This window comes from Lineus longissimus, chromosome 15, assembly GCF_910592395.1.
Source record: "Lineus longissimus chromosome 15, tnLinLong1.2, whole genome shotgun sequence".
Taxonomy (NCBI): domain Eukaryota; kingdom Metazoa; phylum Nemertea; class Pilidiophora; order Heteronemertea; family Lineidae; genus Lineus; species Lineus longissimus.
In genome coordinates, this window is record NC_088322.1 from 445,401 (window position 1) to 471,760 (window position 26,360).

The following is a 26,360-nucleotide window of genomic DNA, read 5'->3' on the forward strand; positions in this document are numbered from 1 at the left end:
GCCACATAATATTGCTCCACCAGTCAAAGCCTAATGCAGAGCTCCACCAGTCAAAGCCTAGTGTAGGCTTCATATCTTTTAACTCTATACTGCTGATGTTAGTTTTAACTTGTTTTGGGCTTCTGCCACATAATATTGCTCCACCAGTCAAAGCCTAGTGCGGGGCTCTACCAGTCAAAGCCTAGTGTAGGCTTCATATCTTTTAACTCTAATACTGCTGATGTTAGTTTTAACTTGTTTTGGGCTTCTGCGACATAATATTGCTCCACCAGTCAAAGCCTAGTGCGGGAGCTCCACCAGTCAAAGCCTAGTGTAGGCTTCATATCTTTTAACTCTATACTGCTGATGTTTGTTTTAACTTGTTTTGGGCTTCTGCCACATAATATTGCTCCACCAGTCAAAGTCAAAGTGTAGGCTTCATATTTCTTTTGACAAAACTGCTGATGTTAGTTTTATCATTCTTGTTTGGTTTTATCTGTCATATACTGTAACTGCTCCTCATAGCCATCCATTGAAGAACCGTCATTTGCAGAACTTGGCAATGGGATGGCCTAGATAAGCAGCTATAGTACATGTGCAGGACTTAAGCCCAGTGTAGGCTTCATATTTTTTTAACAATACTGCTGATGTCAGCTTTATCATTTTCGTTGGCTGTAACTGCTCCATCCTGTGTTTAGAAAAACCTTTAATGAGTCAAACATTTACATTGTAGACCCGACCCTTCATTAGTAGAACTTGACAATGTGATGGCTTAGAGGTGCAGTTACAGTAGGCCAACAGTCTTCATATCATGTTTTAGCAATACTGTCTGCTTATGTGAGCTGTTTTAATTTTTGTTGAAACATGTGTACATGTACTAGTATATCAGCTTACTGCCTCCATATTTCTCTGAACATAACTAATTGAGAACAGTAATATTGTAATATTTGCATTTTCATTCGTGTTGATGAATATTTCAATCATAGAATACAATACCGGTATTGAATGCTCTCTATAAAAACTACTTTTTTATAAGGAATAAGTAATGATAACCATAAGGAATTATTGAAATCCTATTTGTTTCGTTGCTTGTTTGCTTTTATTCACATTGCTACACTGTGCGGTCAGTCTGTACCAATAGGAATTGGCAGGTTGCCCCCTCCTGCTGCTACACTTCAGAATGAGACTAGATAGAGAAATTCATGAAAGATGGTGAAGCCACTTGACTTGGCCGGTTTCCCCTGATGCCCCATCCTGCTACACTACTCGACAATCCTACATGTATAGAGGAGTGTCATCCCTTCCCTGCCCACCTAGTATAAATTGGGGTCAATGGACAATAACACCATAGTAACCATTGTAGACAGCTTTGGGAAAGCAACCAACCTCGTCCCCAGGTGTCTTTTAAAGGGGGCCCCTGGAGACGAGGTTGGATGGAAGTATCGATTGGTTCCTGATTTCTCCGCTAGGGTAGGAAAGGATTGGATCGGTAATGGCAATCTCCAACGCAGAGGTCAGTGCAATTTAAAAAGCGGAACACTTGGCACGGCGCGGTTGCGGTAATGGCTCAATTTTATTCGTTTCTTTATCGATCTGGAGCGAAGTTTTCAATGACCTATTTGAATGAGGTTATTGAACACGACCGTCGTGTCCGCAGTGATGCAGGGTAAGACTTGCAGCCACGACGGCCGTGCCACGGTACGGTCGGGTCCGCAATACTAAGTTTCATCGCTGCTTGCACGACGGTCGGTAAGCCGTATTCAGGTTGTTCCGGTCCATGTTTTATATTCACGCACGGTCGGGTACACAACACCAAATTTCGTTCTTGTTGGCACGACGTCGTCGTTTCCGCAATGAAGGGAGCCTGCATTGCGGAAACGACGGTCGGGTCCGCAGTGCAGGCTCCCTTCATTGCGGAAACGACGGTCAGGTCCGCAGTGCAGGCTCCCTTCATTGCGGAAACGACGGTCAGGTCCGCAGTGCAGGCTCCCTTCATTGCGGAAACGACGGTCGGGTCCGCAGTGCTAACAATAACCATTCGGGGCACGATCGTCGTGTCAATAACAGCTTCCAAAATAAAATTTACAGAGCAGATTAACTGCCACGAATAAAAAAGACGTTTGGCGTGGCCAAAGTGTGGAAATAATGTCTCCGCTAAAATACACTACGAAATACACTAGGCAATGCACTACGCGATACACGGTAGAGATGCAGTTGAGTTTGTTATTGTTTTGACTTAGAAGCCCGCCCATATCATAATATATACTTGTATTCATGAAGTATGAACTAATTTCTGTCCCATACAACTCTAAGAACAGTCAATTTCTCCTTAAATCATCACCGAAACCGCGATATCCGCAGGAAGATTTCGTTCTAGTGTCCGAAAATGCATGATTTTACAGGGGCGCTAACTCGACAAATAGAAGGGATCTATGGGGATCTATGCGAGTTTTAGGTCCTACAGGTCTCGAACTTGTAAAATCTGTAAATATGCCTCCAAATCCCATTATGATAATGAAGAGATTGCCCCATGTCTGGGAGACTGTTTTGAAACCATCGCTAATTTTGCCCATCAGCTGGACTCAGATCTGCATAAATTACGATAAATAATGAGGTCGTCGCTTCAATTTCGCAAAGGAAGTTGACTCCATTCGAAGGTTGTTTTGACCAAATTCCGTTGAACTCATCTTTATGAGGGCATTTGAACACATTCTCGTTGATCTTTTCTATAAACGTGTGAAGATTCGTACCAAAATACATTTCCGTAAAGGCTTAAATAAGAAAATTTGTCACTTACAAAATCATCGCTCCGGTAGAAATAAAAAGGTCACCGCCATTTTCTTGATGATAGTACTCCAGGTAACCTCGACCGCGCAGTGGCGGGTCGAGCCGCCTCGTCAATTTACCCCAGACGAGCCGTTCATACAGTGAATGCACTGGCAATACCAGCAGTCCGGTATTCCCTGGTTCGAGGTTTTCATGTCAGTTCGCGGCGGGAAATTTAAAGTGGGGTCATCAGGGGTCAAACAACAGTTTTGCTCACTACCGCCAACTGGTGATATAAATCCACACTAATCTATTTTATATCAAAACTTCTGTATCATGAAGACCTTTTCAACTTTATTTCAAGCTTTTATCTGCTCGAATAGAGCGTCAAAAAATTGTTCTTTCATTTACGCCTTTTGCCCCCTGGGGAGCTGAATTTGAGTCGAATCGCCCAAATTTTTTTCTGTAAGCAACATTTTCTGCGGTGTTTATATACAAAACCATATTTGAAGTGCCTCGGCTGTACGGTTACAAAATGCCCAACATGGCTAGATGGATGGCAGGATGGAAGGACAAACACCAATCAATTAGCTATTTGACTAGCTCCGCTGACTTTGTCAGCTGAGCTAAAAACTAGCAATAGCTTTCGCTGCAAAATGAGGACAACACAGGCCTACGACCAGAAGTAAAAAGGCCTATTCAATGGAGACGCACGGCAAAGTGCCAGGTGACAAGGCTGTTGTGCCGTAACACCGCAAGGATCCATCCTATGGATGCACAGCCTTGGGGTAAACAGCTACATTGCCCGAGAAACTGATGGTCATGCTCTTGAAGTTGAAATTGAAAGCTAGACTCAATGAACACCGATCAGATATCTCCAGGAATAAACAAACTTCGGTTGCTAATCACTTTAACTCCAAAGGACGCAATCATGTCGATCACATGAAAGTCTACGGACTAGAAAAACTCCCCATAGCGCAATGCAACGAAAATCGTCTGCTAGAACGCGAGTCTTACTGGATCTATACACTTCGGTCCGCCAGGCCCGTTGGTCTAAACATAATGAACCAACTGGTCTCTGTAATTGAACACTGTGCATAATACTTACTTCCCGTAGTCGTCCCGATGGCGTTTAATGCACTATCTCTCCCGTATTCATGATTTTATTATCATTTTTATATGCACTTTCGCATCATTTACTTTGTACCTGATCCACCATCTTGTCAATCACATCACGTGACTTCGGACTCGGAGATACTCCGGAAACTCCCGAAGCGTAAACTCAACAGTGCCTTCACCTTTGACCCCTGCCCTCCGGCCAATCAAGGACTTTGTTTATTTTAGATATCAACAAATAGACACGTGGACAGGGAGTCCTGGTTTTTAATGACGTCCGTCATCATCCTCACGTCTTCTGTTGTACTTGTATATAAACATATATTTCCTGTCTGTACATTAGACTTTGAAAAAGGATTCAAAATATCCGAAACGTCGTCTTTACAACGTTGTAGTGTCGTTTTTTTATCAATCATGCTCTTGAAGTTGCCAACCTCATATCAAAAATTGTGGATATCCTACAAATAAGAACTAGCAAATGCACAGTCCAATACATTTGTAGAGTGGAACTTATCATAAGAGCATTAACTTTGCTTTGTTCATCATTAGGCCGTCCCATTTTGTCAGTTAAAATTCAGTTACTTAAAATTCAAAGCTTTGATGATGAAATCAACACCCAACTTTGCTGCCCTTATGGAAATCTTGTGTTCAAAACAAGCATATTCCTGGTTGGCAAGTACTTTTAATTTCCCTCGCCCTAGACTACCACCACTGGTCGGTAAATCAGACCATCCAGATGCTATACCTAACAAACATAGTGGGACACACTGTAAAAACATGCTCTTGTCTTGTACTTCTCCCAGATTACAAGGACAACCGAAGCTGCTCTTCTTGTTACTGAATATAACTACGTGGGAACCATATGACATTCACAATGTCTTCTTGTTTCCAGTTGTGTTTTGGAATAATATCTATGATACTTGAAACTATTACTGATAAAACTGGCTGATTCCTTTCCTTTTTTGTGGTTAGCAGACAATGTTTTGACCACGGAAGTGACTTGGCACAGTCCATTTTGGTTGAGTGGTGCGGTTGGGTGGGGATTGTTTTCTCTGTTTTGTGCTTTTCTGTGAATTATCAAGTAGGAAGTTGCTATTGTTGCATGATATTCTAAAATTGAAATAAAGTCAAGATGAGGCCATATAGATAATACATTTTTCATGGTTTTAAGTATTTACCTTCATGTTTTGTTACTACCTGCCACCCCTCCCCATGCCATGATTTGCTGTTCCAAGTAATTTCACCATCTCAAACATATAAATTTGGTTTTCTCTTTCATCTATTAGTAATACAGTCCAGATAACTAGGCTTTTCTAACCGTATAATTAGCCTACATGTATATTTCATAGAAAATCACTACAGGCCATTATAGATGTTGTTATGAAAGTGGTCAGTTGGGCCCCTTGCTTAATATCACGAAGAGTATATCAAAACTAATTGGATATTTTTCTTTTAGGATGGTAACAGCCTGATCAGCCGAGGATGCAGGCTTTCTGCCTACATGGGTCATCAATCATCGATTCATACATTGTCGCTGCCAGTTGCTGACTCATCATTGGTCGTCTGGACAGCAAAATGCTCTGAAATCACCGTGGTACAGTGTTGTTTGTACATATCTTCAATTAGGCGACAATCCATCATCCATTATTGTAAGTATGAAAACCGTTTACTCTGTCCTTTCAACTGCCATTAGGGTCAAATGAAATTGATTACTTGTTTTACATGTCACCTCTTATTTGTTTGTGTGTATTTTGATTGGCCTAGATGCATCTAAAGAATGTTAAAAGTTAAGGAAAACTGATAAAGTCTCACTCAATCAACCTAAAATGTTTGTGCTATAGAATAATTAACAATCAATTGCTTATTTCAGGTTGAATATCATAATGGCAAGTCAAACTGCTGAGCAGGCCGAGGTGAAAAAGACTGAGAGACGCCATGGCTTAAAAGGAGGCGATGGAGTGCACAGGCACTATGCCTTTAGCAGTTCGAGGTCTAGTAAACGGCATCGTAGAAAGACTGTGGATAGAGGTGATGCTGGAGCAGGCAGCTGCAAACGTGGACGACCTTCAACGCTTGTGATGGAAGATTTAGTGGTAGTAGCCATTGAGAACGGGCTTGGTTTGAGACGTTTTATATCTTTCAGAGATATAAACTGTGCTAACGTTGCAAGTTTAGATGGGACTAGTATAGTTTGTCCAGTGAGTGCTGTTTTTGGTACTATTCAGTTGGAGTCTGCCACAGCTGGAGACATTGTTATGATAATATCCGAAGCAGAAACTTTAGAACTTCAGTTTGCAAAATGTGTGCGTGCTCAAAAGGATGGAATATATGTTACATTTGACAACACTGGGTTAGAATTCTTTGTGCCCAAATGGGAATTTTTTGAGGTACTATCTGCACTGTCTTGCAATGAAGAGATTTTTGATGATGTCACTGTTTTGAGTGAGGATTGTGTCGTACAGCAAGGGCTACATGTTTTCAGATGCTTGCTGAAAAAACTGTCAGATGATTTCATCTATCTTGCTGGACATTACCGTGAAGCTTGCAGGTCATACTCTGCTGCAGAGCAGGACCACGCTAATTAAGAGCATGGTATTGTGTCATGTAGTGTTAGGTTTGATGTAGGTCCAAGCAATTACAATTTCCCCAAAATGGCCAATTTACAGTTCACATATTGAAAGATAATGCATGCCGCCAGTCGCACCAAACAGGTGACCCAGTAACTGCTGATAGTGACGTGGCTGTTCCATATTTATCTCGGAACCTGCCATAAACACTTTCCCATTCTAAAAATATATTCTAGGCTGCAGTAAGGTCATATATTTAATACAGACAAAACTTCATATCATGCTTGTTTATTTATCACCTAAAATATTATATTATATTATAATCGGACTCCTTTTTCCACTCGTTGAAACTGTTGTCCCAACCAACGTAATGGACTAAAACCTCCTTCCCAGCATCACTATCCCTTTCTTGGATTATGCGTATATCCCAAAGCTTGGAGATCGGCCATTTGGGTGTGGTCACTCTAAGATGCCTCAAGGATACAGATTCTTCACTGTAATTGACCCTAGCCCTTGGTCGTAGAACGATGGGCATCCCTATAAAAGAAACAATACCCACATTAAGTGCACTAAAAAACATTTTCCATGCGAGCCCTATGGGTCCCGTCTAGACCTACTATTTATAATTCCCAAACTTCCCTCTCTTGGCCCAATGGTTCATCAAATCAAAGACCATGAAGACTATAGAAAGAAGTGTCTTTGATGACATATAGTCCCTTTAATGATCTGGCCCTGTCAAATTATGAAGCTGCAGACTCCTATTCAACAAAACCAAATGAAAATGGGGGTGTTTTAGCATATAAAGTACAGAGACATACAAACTTACATTTTCACAAGCAGAAGAAAATTTCAGAAATCAGAAAAATCGATTAATCTCACTCACCTTTCTCAAATATGTATTCCGAAATCAGAGGAAATGGCAAAAATGGGACTGCCTTGTTGTAGGCTAAAAAGATGACTGAGAAAAGCCAAGTGACCACGTGTTGGAACTTCATGCTGCCGCCAAAATCCAAGATTACGAGGTGATTTCTCATCCAAAGTGTCACATATAAATACGAGCTGACAGCTTGAACTCTGGAGAATCGTTATACACCGTAACTGGATCCATTGTTTTAAACACCTAATCAAGAGCATGTCTAAACCCATCCAAGATCAGACGAAAATGGCCTGACCTGGGTGATTTGTATGTAATTTGGTACATGACACGTGTTCCTACTTGGTGGTTTTACGAGTAAGTTTATGAATGGAATTCCACAAGGCCAGCACATGATGTCTGCACAAGAAGATTCTGTGTAGTTTGCAACCGTAACTGGCTCTATGCCATTAACCCTTTCTGAGATAATGAAGATTTTGTGACAAAAACGCTGCAAATTCCCTCAGATTTGTATTGGAAGGCGGTGACCTAGATACTGTGCAGGTCAAGCTCTCTACAGCGAGATGCATACGCATGTTTCAATATGTTCGACCTATGTGACCTTGAAAAGTAGGTCAAATCAAAGAAGACCCGGGTTACACATTGAATGGTTGTTAGAATTAGATGTTCCTATGATATAAAATTGGTGCCAATCGGGCAAGTCATTACTAGAAATAATGGCATTTTGAAGAATTTAGGATTTGGCCCCCTCCCTGGAGGCCAAACGGCAAATCAGATCGCACCAAACTTCGGTACCTGCGATTACCTGACCAAGGGGTACATGTGTACTTAATTTGTGATCAATAGTCATTGCAGTTAAGAAACGTGCCATAGTTACGGCCTGACGGCGAATTTACGTCATTTGACCTCTGTGACCTTGACAAGAAGGTCAAATTGAAAACCTGTGTGACATATACTGTATGGTGGTTAGATGTACCCATGATATCAAATTGGTGGCAATCGGGCAAGAAGTTAAGGAATAATCACATTTTTAAGGTTTTTGGATTTTGCCCCCTGGTGGTCAAGTGGTGAATCATATTGGACCAAACTTCGGTCCCTGAGATCACCTGACTAAGGGGTAAATGTGTACCAAATTTGGTATCAATAGTCATTGCAGTTTAGAAACGTGCCATCGTTACATCCTAATGGCCAATTTACACCATTTGACCTCTGTGACCTTGAAAAGGAGGTCAAATCAAAAACCCGGAGGATATATGATGCACCTTTGCTAGAAGTACCTACCATATTTTTTTCAAAATTTCCCGACTACTATTAAGGGAGATATTGCATATTTTCACTTTTAACGTTTGGCCCCCTGGTGGCCAAACCATGAAACGAATCGGACCGAAACTTGGTCTCCAAGGTGTCATTACATAAGGGTACATGTGTACTAAGTTTCAACTCAATAGCTCCAACAGTTACGAAACGTGCCCTGCTAACGGACGACGGACGACGACGGACGACGACGACGGACGACAGACGCCACGGTATGGGATAAGCTCACCTCTGCTAAGAGGTGAGCTAAAAATGAAATACTGAAGCTGCAGAATGAACTAAGAGTAAAAGACATGGTCTTAGAAGAAACTGTTAAGCGGTTAACTATCCAGATTGACGTTTTGAAAGGTACTGTTACACAATTGAGAACAGGTGATGAAAAATCAAAGGCCACACTTGTATCTTTTGAATCACAGGTTACTGGGTTGCAAGAAGATCTTGCCAAGACACAGAGCAAGTTGAAACTTTTGCAAAGTCGTTTAAAAGGTGATGGGCAGTCCATTCTTGAGGTCAAGGAATCCTCTGGGGATGTAATTCAGGTGCGCAGTCTGTCATCTGGGAAAAGGTGTTCACAATTTGCTCGTGTGCCTTGGCCAGAACTTCCTGCATCCAATGCCAAGCCCAGATCACTCAGTGATAGGTCTAAATGCTTGAAGAATGTACTGAAAATGCTGTGTAATAATGACGAGCCTTCCCGTTCTGACATGGTGACATTGCTGACACATTTTGTGAAAAACAACAAAGATATCGTTTTGGAGGCGTGCCAGAATGCAAAGGTGTCAGTAGTTGAAAAGTTGTCTCCAGGAGATTCAGTTGATTTGAAAATTCTTTTGAAATTACAAATGAGTAGATTTCGAGACCTCCGTCTGTTTTTAGAGAGTCACGGTGTCAGTGTTCTTGCCAACGAGTTACTTATGCGACAGGAAATGAAGAAACGGTATGACAGTGATTCACTGATTGAAGTTGGATTGGTTGAGCTGTTTAAAACTGGTGGTTCGGAGAAACCGACTCTGATTGCATTTTGTCGGGTGAAGTCTGTTTTAAGTACTGTAAAGCATGTGTTCGACCGCCACACAGTGGCGAAGTCAAGGTTTATTGACTTTCCTGATATGTTCAAAGGGGAACTCTGGCTAAAGCTTGGAGGGGACAAGGGTGGTACATCGACAAAACTGGTGCTGGAGATAGGAAATTTGGTGTCGTGCAATGCCCCAGAAAATACAGAGCTGTTAGCACTTTTTGAGGCTAATGACTCCTCGGAGAATATTTGGGAGGTTTTTTCCCCTCTGAGGGATGAGGTTAGTCAGTTAGAAGGCCAGCGGCTTGAACTTCCAAGTGCATCTTTTGGTGTTCCTCAACCATACACTTGTAGAACATTTTTGTTTGGAGACTACATGTGGCTAGCCAACATTCTCGGACATCAAGGGCCTGCCAGTACCTATCCATGTATATTTTGTCTTGTGCCATTGTGTGATTTAAGGGAGCGCTCTAGTGTTGCACACACACCGAAACTAAAAGTCGGGGAAGAATGGATTCAAAACAAACGGTGCAATTATGCGATGAGAACTGATCTTATGTACAGAGTTGATTTGGCTGGTTACATAAATGACAAAAGGAACCCTAGTAAGCCCACCAACAATGGGAAATACCACAATTCAATTATTCATGAGAAATTGTTTCCAATTTCAATTGATCAGGTAGTTCCACCTCCATTGCATATTTTTCTCGGGTTGGTAAAGTTGTCTTTTGAGCTGCTTGAAAGCAAATGTATTGCAATCGACAGAGAACAGATGGGTCAGGAGCAAAGTGTTTATGCGAGAAATCTGTATGAGACGTGGCAGAAACATACAATTGAGGTGTCGAATATTACAGCGGAGCTTGAAAGCATAAAGCAAGAAGTTGAGGAAAAGAGCAATTTTCTCAAGTCGATTGAAAAAAGGAATAAGTCAGCCTATCCAGGAGACACGGGGCGTGTTTGTTGTAGCCCCGTTTGTGTGGAAAGGTTCAGCACAAGCCCTAAATGGATTACTTGTTCGAAGTGCATGCTCTCGATTCATCTAAAATGTACAGGTATCATTTTGCACGATGGCGACATTGATGATTACTCTTATAAATGCCATACTTGCAAAGGCGTGAACACCCCCAAAAAGATGATAGATGAGTGTAAAACGGTTTTGAAATCCCTGAAAGAAAGTGAAAAAAAAGCAGTTGGATCTCACAAGACAGCAGAAAAAAAGCTCCATGAAGTATTTGAAGAGGTAAAAAAACACCAGGGTTCCATTGAAAAAGCACTGAATGCAGGTCTTGAAGTATTACATGTCCACAAGCAAGCCTACCACAGTAATTCATTTGTAGGGAACCATTGCAAAAAGATTATTGAAAATCCCAAAGTTCTTGTTGGAGTCGTTGAACGGCATCCTCTTGTGTATAATTTGTTTTATAGTTTGTTTGACCAGCTTTCAAAAATGTACAGACTCATTTCTGCCTCGAGGTTTCTGAAAGATGTTGAAGTTGAGCAGCTAAGGGAAGCATGCTGGCGCTTTGGAGCATGGTTTCCTGAACATTTTCCGGACCAAACGACGACGGTGAAACTTCATATGCTTGTGTTCCATGTACCGGATTTTGTCAGTAGATGGAGGACAATTGGCTTGCTTGGGGAACAGGGTGCTGAGAGTGTACATCGTTTGATTAATCAGGGAAAAAGCAGAACAGTTGAAGCTTGTGTGTCAGAATCATGGTCTGAGGAGTAGTGCTAATTTGACGGAAAAGTGTAAACCCATTCCAAGAAAGTGTCGTGTCAGCATTGGGGATAAAGAGTGCAGAGGAAATCTGGAAAATGTGAAATCAAAACCTGGGATAAGAAAATGCAAAACGTGTCATGGGGAAATAGAACTATAGGTTCATATTCTTGGAGATTTATAATACTGAATTACAACGGTATGGTGGTTTATGTCATTTTCAAGTTTGCCATACCAAGGGCATAATAATAGAGATGCATGTTATAATATTTTTTGTCAGTGTATTTTTGCCAGAGATTGCAGTGTTGATGGTTCAGTTTTTCTAAATGCCTCACACTTTTTTACAGTTCTATGAAATCTTTAGAGCTTGCATGTGGCCGGCTCAGTATTTTACAACATGACATGACTTATAAACAGTACAAATATTCTTTACAGATGACATGTATATGATATATATGTGCATTGGAATTCAAACACAATAAATATCAACTTTGAATCATACAAATCATTTGTTTCTGTCATTATTTCATATTGTACTAGGTAAGCCATTCTGATGATATTTACTCAAAGAAAGGGAACATACATCATTCTAGGCCCCCTAACTACGAATTAAATCAATCCCCATGGCATATGATCATGAACCAAGGACACATAACAGGAGCTCCCATGCAGTGAACCTGGCCAGGCCATGCTGCCAATGTTTATCTAATTAGCATAATTAGGCCAACACCAGTGGAGCCCCCTATTATCAATTGATCACACTACTCATTTCAATGGAAGCCTTAACAGATGTGCGATCATTCGGTGTTAGACGCTTGGCCAGAACGGATCGGTAAGTCGAGGAGCTCTGCCAATTCTCCAATTTCTCGATTTGAAAGCCGAGAATGGCTGCCGAGTATGGCAAAAGAAAAGCCCGGGGGGCAAAGCCGAGTATGGCGAAAAAAAAGCCCAGGGGCAAAGCCGAGTATGGCGAAAAAAAAGCCCGGGGGGCAAAGCCGAGTATGGCGAAAGAACAGCCCTGGGGGCAAAGCCGAGTATGGCAAAAGGAAAGCCCGGGGGGCAAGGCCGTATCAGACATTTGTCAAATCGCTTGATCATGGCATAAGTAGGATCATTTTTCCCCAATTTCATAAGCGTAGACCAAGAGGATGTAAGGCTGGTCGAAAGAGACGCATTCTGTCGGATCACCAACATGGTGGATTAACCCTGGGAGTTCTTAATGCTCAGTCAGTAAGAGAAAAAGGGGACATCATTAAACACAGGCCGGGGATTAACTTGAATAACCTTATTCAAGTACCTTTGCAAACATCCGTGTCTCAGGATTATCCTTCTCACTGCTTTAGATTCTCAACTGTAAACGCTCGTTCAACCAGGAATAAAGTTGCTGATATCATTGATCATGTGGTTAATGAGAGGATCGATATGTGTGCCATCACAGAGACCTGGCTTAAGGACAATGATTCAGTGACTGTCCCAGCCCTCTCTCCTGACGGGTACTGTTTCCTGAATGTGCCACGGCCCGGTGAACGCCAAGGGGGAGGAACTGGTCTAATGTTTCGCTCTTCTATAAACACCAAGCTCGTGGAAAGGGGCTCCAAGGACTCATTTGAATTTTCGGAATGGTCGATTGCGATGCCATCGACAACTCGAAAGATGATAAACATTGTTGTTTATCGCCCACCCTCATCTGTGCCCTCTAGTGTATTCTTCTGTGAGTTTGCTGAATATCTAGAAGCAATAGTGACATGCCTCGAGTGTTTGGTGATCTCTGGTGACTTCAATTTCCATGTCAATGATCCACATGACAACGAGGCAAGACGCTTTCTTGAAGTGTTGGACACTTTTGGTCTTAAGCAGCATGTGTCAGGGCCGATGCACGTTTCCGGGAACACACTTGACTTGATTCTGACAAGGGAAAGTGATGATCTGGTTATCGGCGATGTTGCCCACTCACACTATCTCTCGGATCATATGTTTTTGGATTGTCATCTATCTCTTTCACGCCCTGAGTTGACCAAGAACACTGTATTCTTTCGTATGCTACGGCAAATTGACATCCAGTCATTTCAGAAGGACATTGACACTTCTGTGCTGTCTAACCCTACGTCTGCTGATATTGATGAGTTGGTCACTTGTTACAATGAAACACTCTCCAATCTTCTAGATAAACATGCACCTATTATCACCAAGGTGACCACAGTTAAGCCAGTGATCCCTTGGTAAAATAACGAGTTAGGACAACTGAAGGCTAAGAGGAGAAAGCTGGAAAGAAACCGTCACGCTTCACCTTCTGCGGCACAAGCTTACCGCAAAGTGCGTAATCTCTACTCCATCCAACTGAATCTCGCCCGGCGTGCTTACTACTCAAATGAAATCGCACAGTGTCAAGGGGATTCGAGGAAGTTATTTCGGGTTGTTAACTCGTTATGTAGTGAAAAACAGTCGGTCACATTGCCGGATCATGCTGATCCTGCTGTACTCGCGAATGACTTCGGTGATTTTTTCGTCCGTAAAGTTGACATATTAAAAGCAAAATCAGGGCAGTCACAGTTAACTGTCCCATTGTCTCTGCTCCTACAGCAGAGAAGTCAATTAATGCTTTTAGTACAGTGTCCGACGAGCAAATTCGAAAACTGATCATGAAGTCCTCAAACGCGAGCTGTTTGCTCGATCCGATCCCAACCTGGATGCTTAAGCTATGTGTTGACTCTCTGTTACCAGTCATCGCTCGCATCGTGAATCTCTCGCTACAGGATGCTCGAGTTCCTACTGAATGGAAGTGTGCCCTGGTATCGCCTTTTTTAAAGAAAGCAGGACTTGATCGGACCTTTTCCAACTTTAGGCTGGTTAGCAACTTAGCATTTGTGTCTAAGCTTGTTGAGAGGGTAGTAGTTGACCAGCTAATGGTCCACAGTGAAAACTCTGCCCCACTACCAGCAGTCCAGTCTGCATACCGCAAAAACCACTCGACAGAGACTGCTCTTCTGAAGGTTCAAAGTGACATTCTTATGAAAATGGACAATCAGGAAGTCTGCTTGCTAGTCTTGCTAGATCTAAGTGCCGCGTTTGATACGGTTGATGTAGACATATTGCTTCAAACCATGGAGACAGATTTTGGCGTCATTGGCCTTTGCCTTCAGTGGCTGAAGTCTTATCTCTCTAATAGAGAGCAGTGTGTCGTCATCAATGGTAGCAAATCTAAGCATTTTTCACTCCATTGTGGTGTTCCACAGGGCAGTTGCCTTGGACCCATCCTCTTTTTGTTCTATATGTCAAGGCTTTATCACATCATTTCACGTCACTTGCCAGATGCACATGGCTATTCAGACGACAATCAGCTCTATATGTCTTTCCGTCCTTTGGCATCTACTAACCAGCAGAGAGCTGTGTGCGGAACGGAAGCATGTGTAGCTGATGGCCGTGCGTGGATGATCGAGAATGAGCTCCTCATCAATGATCTTAAGACATAGTTCATTTTTGTCGGTTCTAGACAAATGCTCCAGAAGGTAGATATGGGTCCAATCAGAGTGGGGGAGGCCTCAATTTCACCTGTCGAATCGGTACGAAACCTTGGTGTTTACTTTGACAAAAACATGTCTATGGAAACCCATGTTAGTAGGGTCTGCTCCAAGGCTTTCCTGGGTCTTTATAAGATCCGCCAAATTCGACGGTTCCTCAGTCCTGAGTCAACCACCACTCTTGTTCATGCCTTTGTCACTTCTCACATTGATTATTGTAATTCCCTTCTATATGGCATTTCTACACATCAACTCTCCAGACTGCAGCGTGCACTTAATGCTGCAGCTCGTGTTGTGTGTCTGGTGCCGCGGTTTGATTGTATCACACCGGTTCTCATGCGACTCCATTGGCTTCCTGTTAAATACAGGATTGTTTTCAAAGTGCTTTTATTTACATATAAGGCAATACATGGAGTCGCACTTGCGTACCTGTGTGATATGGTCAGACTGAGGCACCATTCCACCTACCATCTCCGCTCTGTTATTGCTCCAACTTTGGTGGTCCCTCGCACTAAGTGCAAAACCTTTGGTGACCGTTCTTTTTACAAGTCATCAACGGTTCTATGGAACCAGCTACCTTCCAACATCAGGCTTGCTGGTTCCATAGACATTTTCAAAACTCTCCTGAAACAACACCTTTTCAGGGAGTGTTTTGCTTTGTAAAGCGCCTGAGAATTTAAGTTTTTCTTTTAATTCAGGCGCTATAGAAATTCTTATATTCATTCATTCATTCAGAGAACACTATTACGAGAATGGAAATAGTCTTTTGAAGGGGAGTCCATGCTGGCCATACGTAGGCTTATGTAGGCATGCAGGACGCCATCTTGGAATGTGTCGAGTCGAGGGCGGCCTTACATACAATGGCATGAACATGATGAATGGCGAACTGGTAGTAAATATGCGCCTTTGTTAAAGTGTACATATGGGGAGTACTAGTTTCGTGTAATGTGGGTTTGGCTGTGAAATAGTTTGTATAGCCTAGGAAGGGTATAAGTTATTTGAATATCGTGTGTATTGGGGTGTTTTCATCATGTTCATGGAAATGAATTTGCTCTGTAGGCCCTACATGTGCATATTGATTGGCAGTGGTCTTCACTAATGATCTTAGGCATACTAAGGGTTCGTTGGTGCATTGGTGGCTTTGTAAATTGTAACAGGTTAGGATATTGGTATTGATGGAATAACTTATATCCTTTTACAATTTCAGGCAATGGTTCTCCCAACTGTACTGAAAAGGAGGCACAGCCTGAGAGGGGTGAACCTCCTGCCTTTGGTAAAGAGGCTCAGGGATGTAGACGTAGAGCAGGTGAAGCAGTTCACAAGACCGGATCTGGACACTGTGACCGAGGAGTCTACGGAGATGGAGATGGAGCAGTTTGTAAGTGGGCTCATAGACTCCCCACCCCAGGATATATTTGAACTGGCGGAAAAGGAACCGAACACGTCCAATTGGAGATTGCTCGTGCACCTGGCAATAGTTTATGCTAATGAGAAGGGACAGCCGAGAGGTCAGCATTTAGTGGCAAGTTTTCTCTTGAGAATTTTTGGTAGACTCGGTTTTTTCTCGTGTCTAGTATTAGTAATGTTACTTAAAGTATCGCGGTGGGGCCAGTTGGTTATGTGTATCACATGAGTTATTTTGTTTACAGGAGCCATCAACGAGCGATGCACCCCCGGTAAAGAAAAGTAGGTCGGAAGAGGGAGCGGCGGCAACAGTTAGGCCTACTCTACCAGATAAGCTCAAGCACGATGACGTGGAGGTGATGAAGCAAAAGGTCAGGTCACTAGCAACACAGGTTAAACCTAAGGAATTGTTGATGTTGCTGCTTCTGCAGGAGCTTGAAACTTTAGCGTTATTGAAAGGTGTGAAAGAGGCTCCTATGTATCAAGAAGTGTCGCGCCAGGCCCGTTACAACCAGGGGAAGATAGATCTGCCAAAATTTGTCTTAAGCGTTCTTGGTGGTGACGGTTGAAGGTTCTTTCCAAATACTGTATTCCGGATTTGCTCTGTTTCAGGGAAGGAGCATTTGTGGTTTCGATATCCCTCACTGGGAGTTCAAGTGTCCATTTGACCCGGTGACGGCAATGTCGAGTGTAAATCCGGGAGTGCACTGGACTACATTGAATTCGGGAAAGAGCCTTCAATCTCCAACCCCTGCGATACCATTTGAGCAGGTGTTAGAGGGTAATGTGCCATCAGATGTAAAAATCCTTGCCATTACGTGATCCTGATAGGTTTGTCGCGGGTGAAATCCATAACCAATATGAGGATTGGCACCGTGTTTTGAATGAAGTAGAGGATTCAGGTCTTCCATGTGATCGAATAAGGCATTGGTTAAAAGATGGGATGGATGCCAGGGAATTCTTTAAACCCTACAAAGGTAAATTTAAGGGGAAGATGTATGATTCTGCTGTGCCACCGGAAACGTTTCTCCCAAATTCTAGTACATGCATTGGTTTTGAGTCATTTATTGCAGGAAAGCTTGAAGAAGGTATAAGAAATGGTGCCATAAGTTTGCCAGGCAATGTAGGGGAGTGTGCGATGCCCTGTGTTATAATGCCATTGACGGTTGAGCGAACGAAGCCACGACTCAGTCATGATGAAAGGTTCTTAAATTTATGGACTAAACACACCCCCTTCAGAATGGAAACATTGAGAGACATACGTAGGATCGTGGGTAAGGGAGCTAAGATGGTAGCACTTGATGAAAAATCTGGTTACAACCATGTGAAATTGTCTAATGAGTGTAGGGCCTATTTTGGCATCCAATTTGGCGGTTACGTAATGCAATACAACACCCTCCCTTTTGGATGGCTGGCATCTCCCTATGTATATCAAACGATTGGAATGGTGCCAACAGTGTATCTACGGAAGAAAGGCATTTGTACTACGCAGTATATTGATGACAGATTTGGCGTTGAGAATATTAACCAAATCACTGGCCAGATTGTGTGTGGTATTGTGGTAACTGGCTATGCTTTACAGGAGCTTCTAACAAGATTAGGCTATTTCTTTGCGCTGCATATGAGTAACCTTGATGGCATCACATCCCTCAAACACCGAGGTTTTATTGTGGACTCTGATAGGCTCGTGTATATTTTACCGGTAGATAAGAAGCAAACGTTTAAATGTTTGAGAACATCTATCCTTCAGTTACGTGAAATCGATTTGAAAACCCTCCAACGATTTCTAGGCAAGTGTATTTCGATGGCGCTAGCGGTACCAGGGGCGCAATTGTATACGAGGGAAGTGGCGAAGGTGATTTCTCTCTGTATCAATAATAGTGGGAAGGTGGAGATGTATCCGAAGCTGTTTGCCGAGATTCAACACTGGGAATTCTTGGACGAATGGGATGGGCACATGTCTTGGAGGAGTGAGTGTCATAAACAGCTAATCCTTGCTACCGATGCCTCTTTGTACAAGTATGGTGCGGTGGTCTTGTCAGGTGAACACAGTGGTAGACAATTCTCAGATTTTTGGGATAACAAGAGGCCCAAGGGCCTGGCGCTCAGCTGAACTGGTGAACAGGAGGGAGGGCTAGTGTGTTGATGCAGTCAAATGTTTGGGATGGTGTTAGTTGCACTGAAGAAAAGACAACAACAAAGAGTTGGTAAACAAAATAAACTTTATTGTTCAAGATTGACCTCTGCCCAGCAGGTGATTGGAATTTACTTAAAAAGGTTGATTAAAATTAAGAAAATCACATGGGAATCAGATATATTCATGAATATAATGTAAAAGTAAAAAAATTACACGGGAATCCCTGATCAAGATGGTGCTATGGAATAGAATAGATACAAGGCGAGTCAATAAAAAGGTAATCCGAGATTAAATTTGCCATGTTTAGGAAGAAGGTTTTGCTTTAAATTATGGTTGCTTGTGAAAGTTTTGGATAACCTTTTTTATGAGTTGCCTTAAATAAAACAGACATGTAAAAAGCATGATATTTTGATACGTACAAATGAATGTTTACAATTACAGGAAGTGTTAACATAAATAGATTTTGAGAGTTTTATTGGATTGCACGGAGGCAATAGATCTTGGATTGCCTAGATGCAATCAACCTTTTTCCAATAGGTGCGACCCTGATGGGGAGGCAAATTCAATACTACAACAGCCACCAAATTCAGCGAAGACAATGGGTATCAGCACCTAGTATCTGAAAATAGAAAAAAAAAATTATGAATGATTCATCATTCATCAGTCACTACTTTATATCTTGATACAAACAGCTGTACAATCACTACGCCTACATTTAGATAAATCTTTTTTTTTCAAAAATTTTTAAAAATAGGTAACAAAGTAGACAGCAGACATCACTCCCCAGTTTACATTCTTCAACTTGTCTCCAGAATCACAACCTTGCAAGTCACAACCTTGTCTCAACATGCACAACCTGTCTCAGAGTCACAACCTCATCTCTTTATGGACAACCCGTCTCTCCGAGTCACGAACTCGTCTCTTCATGTCTTGGAGTCACAACCATGTCTAATACTCTATAAATGTCCAAACGGCCCACTGGATGGATTTATAGTGGATACACTCTGCGCTGATCCAGGAAAATACATACTATTAGGCCTATGTCATTTATGGTACGCATAGGTTACTCGAAAGCTAAGACAAAATATAACTAGTATTGGGCAATTCGCCTAACAGCAAATTGCAGACCATATCCCTGGTGAAAGTATTTTGTCATGTTGAGAAATTAGGTTTGCACCAGGATATAACCAGATAAATCAGAGGCAAATAACCCTGAATAACCAGCTGAATTAGGTTGTGACAGTAGGTGCATCATTTATACTAGAATTAGCGATGGTTCTGGGACTGCAACAACTCAGCATATGGATGGTCAGAATCCAGCAGACAACAAGCAAATGTAATCTGAATCTCAACATCTTTCGTATCTTTTGATGAGTTTTCTGGTCGAGTGAGGGAAACCAGTTGGCCATCTGATATGGCTGGTGGGGATGAAAGCTCCCAATGTTGGGACGACCAATAATACATTGCGTCTCCACAGTATTTATATTATAATACCTCCCTCCATGCACACATGGTTCTGCTGCCAATTTTTTCTTCAAATGATCTAGGTGTCAATCATGCACTTGTGGGTACTGGCACCACGTAGGTAACTTCTGATCTGATCTTAAGTGGCAGGTTTTTGGTGCTTTGTCCTGGTGCTCATTTTTAAGATGACAAAACACTATCACCAGGGATATGGTCTGCAATTGCTGTTAGGAAAGTCACAACCTGGGGACAAAAAATAAATGTGATTTAGACTTCGCATTCCTTTGAAGTGTAGGTTGCAACATCCCAGGCCATTGATGCATGCATGGTCACAACATAGGGGCAACCGGGAATCATGGCAAGGATTTTTACAACCATTCTTTTGAGGTGTAGATTGTGATGTGAGGGAAGTGTCTTGATCTCTACATAAAATTCCTTCGACATGGTGCAACAAACCAGTCCAGTAGATATATACATGGTCATAGCATACGGCATCGAGACAACCAGTATGCAAGGTTACGGCCAGGCCCAAGGGGTATGACCGATCAGCACTAAGAGTAAAAACGTAAAATGCAATAATATCTTTTTAAACCAACTGCCACAGTAGGTTTATTTATTCAGTCTTTTTGAAGTAAAAGTATTACAGTGAAAAGAACGAAATACGGCTGGAATATTATACTGGTTTGTCTTCGGACGGCAAATTCAGCACTGCACCGATGCCAAGGTTAAGACGGTTATACGACTTTGCCTCATCAGCTCCTCGTGGTCAAGGCTCCTATATCCGTGACTGATGCGGTCGCAGAACAGAACAGATGCTGATCATCCCCGTCACTGCGTCAGGCTGTAAAACAGAGCGAGGAAATATTTTAACTTCACCAGAAGTTTTATCATTCATTATTCAGACCAACAGACACTGACTACCTGCTAATAGTCTATGAATTTCATTCTCATAATTCAGAACAAACACTTATCACCTTTGCTGACAATATTTTCAGAAGGTGTGCATTTACACTGCACGTGTATACGTGCTTTACTGTACATTTCTACAGGAGTGAGCAGGATGTACAGAAAAACGATCTCCAAAACTGTTGCTTTCAGCACTCGCGACACGTTAAGCGAGGTTTTAGCAATTATTTTCAGTGAAGGTATATCTCATGTGTAGAGTCTGGGTGATTTTGAGACATTCTTAGGTGTTTAAGGCGCACAGTTTGATGAAACTTGCCCGAATTCGTAATTTTTTTGATGAATGTATATCCGCCATTGCGGGGATCTGGAAACTTTCGGATGACAAGTTTGCCTCAAAAGATGGACGTGCTCCCTATAATCACCCAAACTAACAGCGAATATATATTCTTAAGATCCTTTTCTTGACCTCTGATGAGTTAATTTTGTCTGATGCAGTGTTTCAACACAAATTTGAGGGCGATTACAATCACGAAAAAATCACACTCACCCAGTCTAGAATGCGTAGACGAAATGTCTGTTGGCTCTTCCATGTAGCGGGTATCCTCCCACCTGTTCAGGTCGGGACAGATCAACGTTGAGCAACTTGCCTAATCGGTAAAAACGCGGGAGGCAGTGCTATTACCGGAACGGTTCAGAACCGGCGATTTTCATCAAAAATCACCCGAAAACTAAAAAAGTAAGCAACGGCTGCAAAAATAAAGTACACGTTGTTCGTTAGCAGGTTATGAAACGTAACCTAACCAAATTTCAGGTCGTTCCGTGCGGCAGTTTCGGAGATACGTGTCGAAAACCACATCCCTCGGGTCCTGGCGATCGGCTCAGTAATGAAATGGCCAGGGCCATTGTGCTCACCTCATGTGGAGGAAAGATGGATAAAGAGCATGGTATTGTGTCATGTAGTGTTAGGTTTGATGTAGGTCCAAGCAATTACAATTTCCCCAAAATGGCCAATTTACAGTACATTCGACCTCTGTGACCTTGAAAAGTAGGTCAAATCAAAGAAGACCCGGGTGACACATTGAATGGTTGTTAGAATTAGATGTACCTATGATATAAAATTGGTGCCAATCGGGCAAGTCATTGCTAGGAATAATGGCATTTTGAAGAATTTAGGATTTGGCCCCCTCCCTGGAGGCCAAACGGCAAATCAGATTGCACCAAACTTCGGTACCTAAGATCACCTGACCAAGGGGTACATGTGTACTTAATGTGTGATCAATAGTCATTGCTGTTAAGAAACGTGCCAGAGTTACGGCCTGACGGCGAATTTACGCCATTTGACCTCTGTGACCTTGACAAGAAGGTCAAATTACAAACCTGTGTGACATATACTGTATGGTGGTTAGATTAACCCATGATATCAAATTGGTGGCAATCGGGCAAGAAGTTAAGGAATAATCGCATTTTTAAGGTTTTTGGATTTTGCCCCCTGGTGGTCAAGTGGTGAATCATATTGGACCAAACTTCGGTCCCTGAGATCACCTGACTAAGGGGTAAATGTGTACCAAATTTGGTATCAATAGTCATTGCAGTTTAGAAACGTGCCATCGTTACATCCTAACGGCCAATTTACACCATTTGACCTCTGTGACCTTGAAAAGGAGGTCAAATCAAAAACCCGGAGGATATATGATGCACCTTTGCTAGAAGTACCTACCATATTTTTTTCAAAATTTCCCGACTACTATTAAGGGAGATATTGCATATTTTCACTTTTAACGTTTGGGCCCCTGGTGGCCAAACCATGAAACGAATCGGACCGAAACTTAGTCTCCAAGGTGTCATTACATAAGGGTACATGTGTACCAAGTTTCAACTCAATAGCTCTAACAGTTACGAAACGTGCCCTGCTAACGGACGACAGACGACGACGACGACGACGACGACGACGGACGACGGACGCCACGGTATGGGATAAGCTCACCTCTGCTAAGAGGTGAGCTAAAAACAATAGACCATATCCACGGAGTTGTGGATATGGTCTAACAATTGAAATAAATCCAAGGTGAGACATACCCTAGTAGGCCTAGCTGTAGCACAGCATCAGAACAAATAAATGTCTGTCAGTGAGTGTAGGCTACCGAATTCCTTACAAACTACCAACCATGCATCACACTGTGCATGATAATGAACCACTGGCACTTGATTATCAAACGCATATTTGCATATTTAAACGTTTTTCGACCAGCATCACAGAAACATGACAGACTTACCTTGCACTTCAGAAGTGAACAGAACATAGAAATGCGAAGAATCGATTTTAGAAATATAAATTATTTAGGAAAACTCTCAGACTAGGTTTAAAAACCTGCAAATAGAAACAAAATAATATAATTTCCGCTCCTAGCATTGTGTCTTGCCCATAGGCCCTAATGGTAAGCCATTTTTTCATATTTTCCTATTTTCTGTTGTTTTATTGTTATTGACAGAAGCGACCCGTCATTGAAGAAGGGAATTCTGTTGACGTCATTAGCGGGAAATTCCTTCTAATCAGCGATAATTTAGACAATAAAACAGCGATTTTAGATTAAAACGCCCAATTAGATAGCAATAACGTCTACCATTGCGGTGTTTACTACCAACAACAGCTTGTGCTTGCTTACATTAAAAAATCTGAGCCATATTGGGCGAAATCATCGTCTAAAACTTCGCGAATCGAGAGATCATATGCCCAGACCGAGCATAAACCCTGAATGAGCATAGTAATAGTAGTTCCCCGCGAATTTTGAAAACCACTTGGCTTCTTGCCAATTACATAACATGTGATAACACCACCTAAACTTCGTCGAAATTTAAAATCCTTTGGTGATAATTATATGCAAATCTTTGTCTTTCAGGGGAAATAAGCTGTTGTTTGTCCAATGAATAATTCATGAGAAATTGCACTATTTCAACTTGACGCTCCGATTGCCGTAGTATGCTTATTTTTAGGCGCATCGCTCCAATTTTTTGTGTCAACGTACCCTTACTCCTGATGTACACACACGCCAATTTGATGGCCTCTAGCTCTTCTCAATTCAAAATGTGCACCAGGTGTTTAACGGATGGACGGATGGATGGATGGATGGATGGATGGATTGACAGACGGACGCCACTGAACAACTTATTTGACAAGCTCGGCTGACTGAGTCAGCTGAGCTAAAAATGATGACAGATCGATAAATCAAAAGGAGACCGATGCCCTTTTGCGTGTTTTGGAGTCCATGGCGCCCCAAATCAGGGATACTAGGGTTGATATACTGACTGATAGTAAGGTTCTAGTGGATGTTTGGGGGAACCAGGGGGGTAAAAGTAGCGCATTGAATGATCTCATCAAGTCAATCTTCACTGTGGTGTTTTCATTAAATGTTGAACTCAACTTGTTTCATATTCCATCATCTCGAAATCCAGCGGATGCTCCATCGCGGTCGTTGAATATGTCTGATGTAATGTTGTCAAGGAGCTCTTGGTCCAGTGTTGAGAAGCAATTTGGCCCACATACAGTAGATTTGATGGCTCTTGATAGCAATACTATGACGAGTAGGCACTTTACTCCAGCTCCTAGTCCAAAAACGTCTGGTATCAACGTGTTTGCACAGGATATCACTAAGGAAGGGAACCCTTATGTTTTTCCCCCATCTTCAATGATTATACCGGTTCTCACTTTTCTAGTTCAGAGTAAAGTGAAGTGTTGCACTATGGTAGTACCAAAGATAGAATCGTCTTCGATATGGCAGCCAACCTTGTCAATGTATTCAAAACATTCTCTCTGCTTAGGGTCACGTGGTCAACAAGATGTTGTTATGCTTCCATCAAAGAGGGGTTTTGTCCCTGATAGAGTAGGGCTTAGCCAACCGTTAGTTGCCCATAGGTTATGGTTTGTGTAATGTTACAACAGGAATTTTTGTATTTCCAGCAGACCAAGAATCAACGAGATTCCAGGATGAACATGGATGCTATCGAATCAAGAATATCATATCTCGACAGCGTGTGGAGTAATTCGAATAAGAAAAAGCGACAAGATATCGTTCACAATAGTTTGCAGTCGTTTCTGTCTCAATTGACCCACCAACCGTCCATATCATCATGTGATCCTGGAGATCTTCGTAGATTCTTGGTCTGGAAGGATTCTTTTGGAAAGACTAAAGTACATCACATTACTTGCCCGTATTTAGGAGATAAGTTGAGAATAGATTGTTCGTGCCCAATGCGTTTGGCTGCGGCTACAGTGAGTGGTTTAGTTCAGAAATTGGTAGATATTTTTGAGCAGGCAGGGAGGGGGCACATATGGGATATTAAGCGGAATAGTGGGAACCCAGCATGTGCTCTCTCAATAAAGAATTATTGTTAGCAGATAGCTTTGGAGCAGGCTAAATCTCACGTGCTTCCTAAACAGGCTAAACCAGTGTTTATCGGTAAACTCCGCAGTATCTTTAACTACATTGATAATCAACTCACTAGGCCTGCTTTATTTCCTTGACAGATGTTTGTTCTCATGCGGGACCAGGCCTTCCTTAAAATCCAGTTTTTTGCGGGTGATCGGGCATCCGATCTGTCCATTGTACCTGCACAGGAGGCTAAGCGTTTGGAAGACCATTCAGGCATGAGTTTTTGTCATACCATTACTAAAACCATAAGGGGTGTAAAAGGCAATGCAAACCGATTTGTGATAAAACGTTGTGATGATCTAGATATTTGCCCAATTTTCGGTTTAGAACGATATGTCAAATGGTGTTCACAGTGGGGGGTGAATCTTTCTTGCGGATACCTCTTCAGAATTGTGGATGAATCTGGGAGAGTGTTAGATAACAATGTCACTTATCAAACATTGTATCTTCGTTTTAAGGAATACTTAGTAACTCTTGGAATATATGAGGGTGAAAAACCTCACAGCCTGCGCGCTGGTTGTTCAATTCTCCTGGGTATGACAGAGGCTGTTCAATCGGAAGAACAGATGATGGCACATGTTGGTTGGAGTACTGCCGAATCGGCTAGGTATTATACCCGAGTAAACGCAATGACTGATGCTGCAGTAGTTGCGGGGCGCTTGGCAGAGTCAGTGCAGAGGTCAGATCATGTTGAGGCTCTATTTACGAAGTACAGCGATTGTAATCGTAAAAATGCTTTTTTCTAAACGATATTGGTGTAATATCCTTGTAAACTCAGGTCGAATAAAAGAGTGTGTTGTTATTTCTAGTTTCGGGTTCATATATTTTCGTCAAGCATATATAGTATTGGGGAAAGTATTGGGAGTATTGGGAATGAGGAAAGTGTTGGGAAAGGGCAATGAGAGGTGCATTTATGGATTTTGGCATGCCTGATTTCCCCAATACTATAATATGTTGAAGGAGCAATGGAAGCAAGTAGTGTCAGTTGTGATAAGCAAACATCACAAGTGATGCATGCGCAGCGAAACCATTGCTCGATCATTCGGTGTTTGACGATAAGGTGGAACAGTTACAAGAAGAGGAAGCGGATGTTACCCCAGGTATGGTGGGCGCTATCATGAGAATGCCCACCCCACCCCACCCGTTGCACCAG

General features: G+C 42.2%; 1 protein-coding gene across 1 annotated transcript in view; it reads right to left on the reverse strand.

Moving 5' to 3' along the window:
* LOC135499960 (uncharacterized) overlaps nucleotides 1-26,360 on the reverse strand; it is a 193,232-nt gene that overhangs the window by 50,319 nt on the left and 116,553 nt on the right. The window lies entirely within an intron of this gene.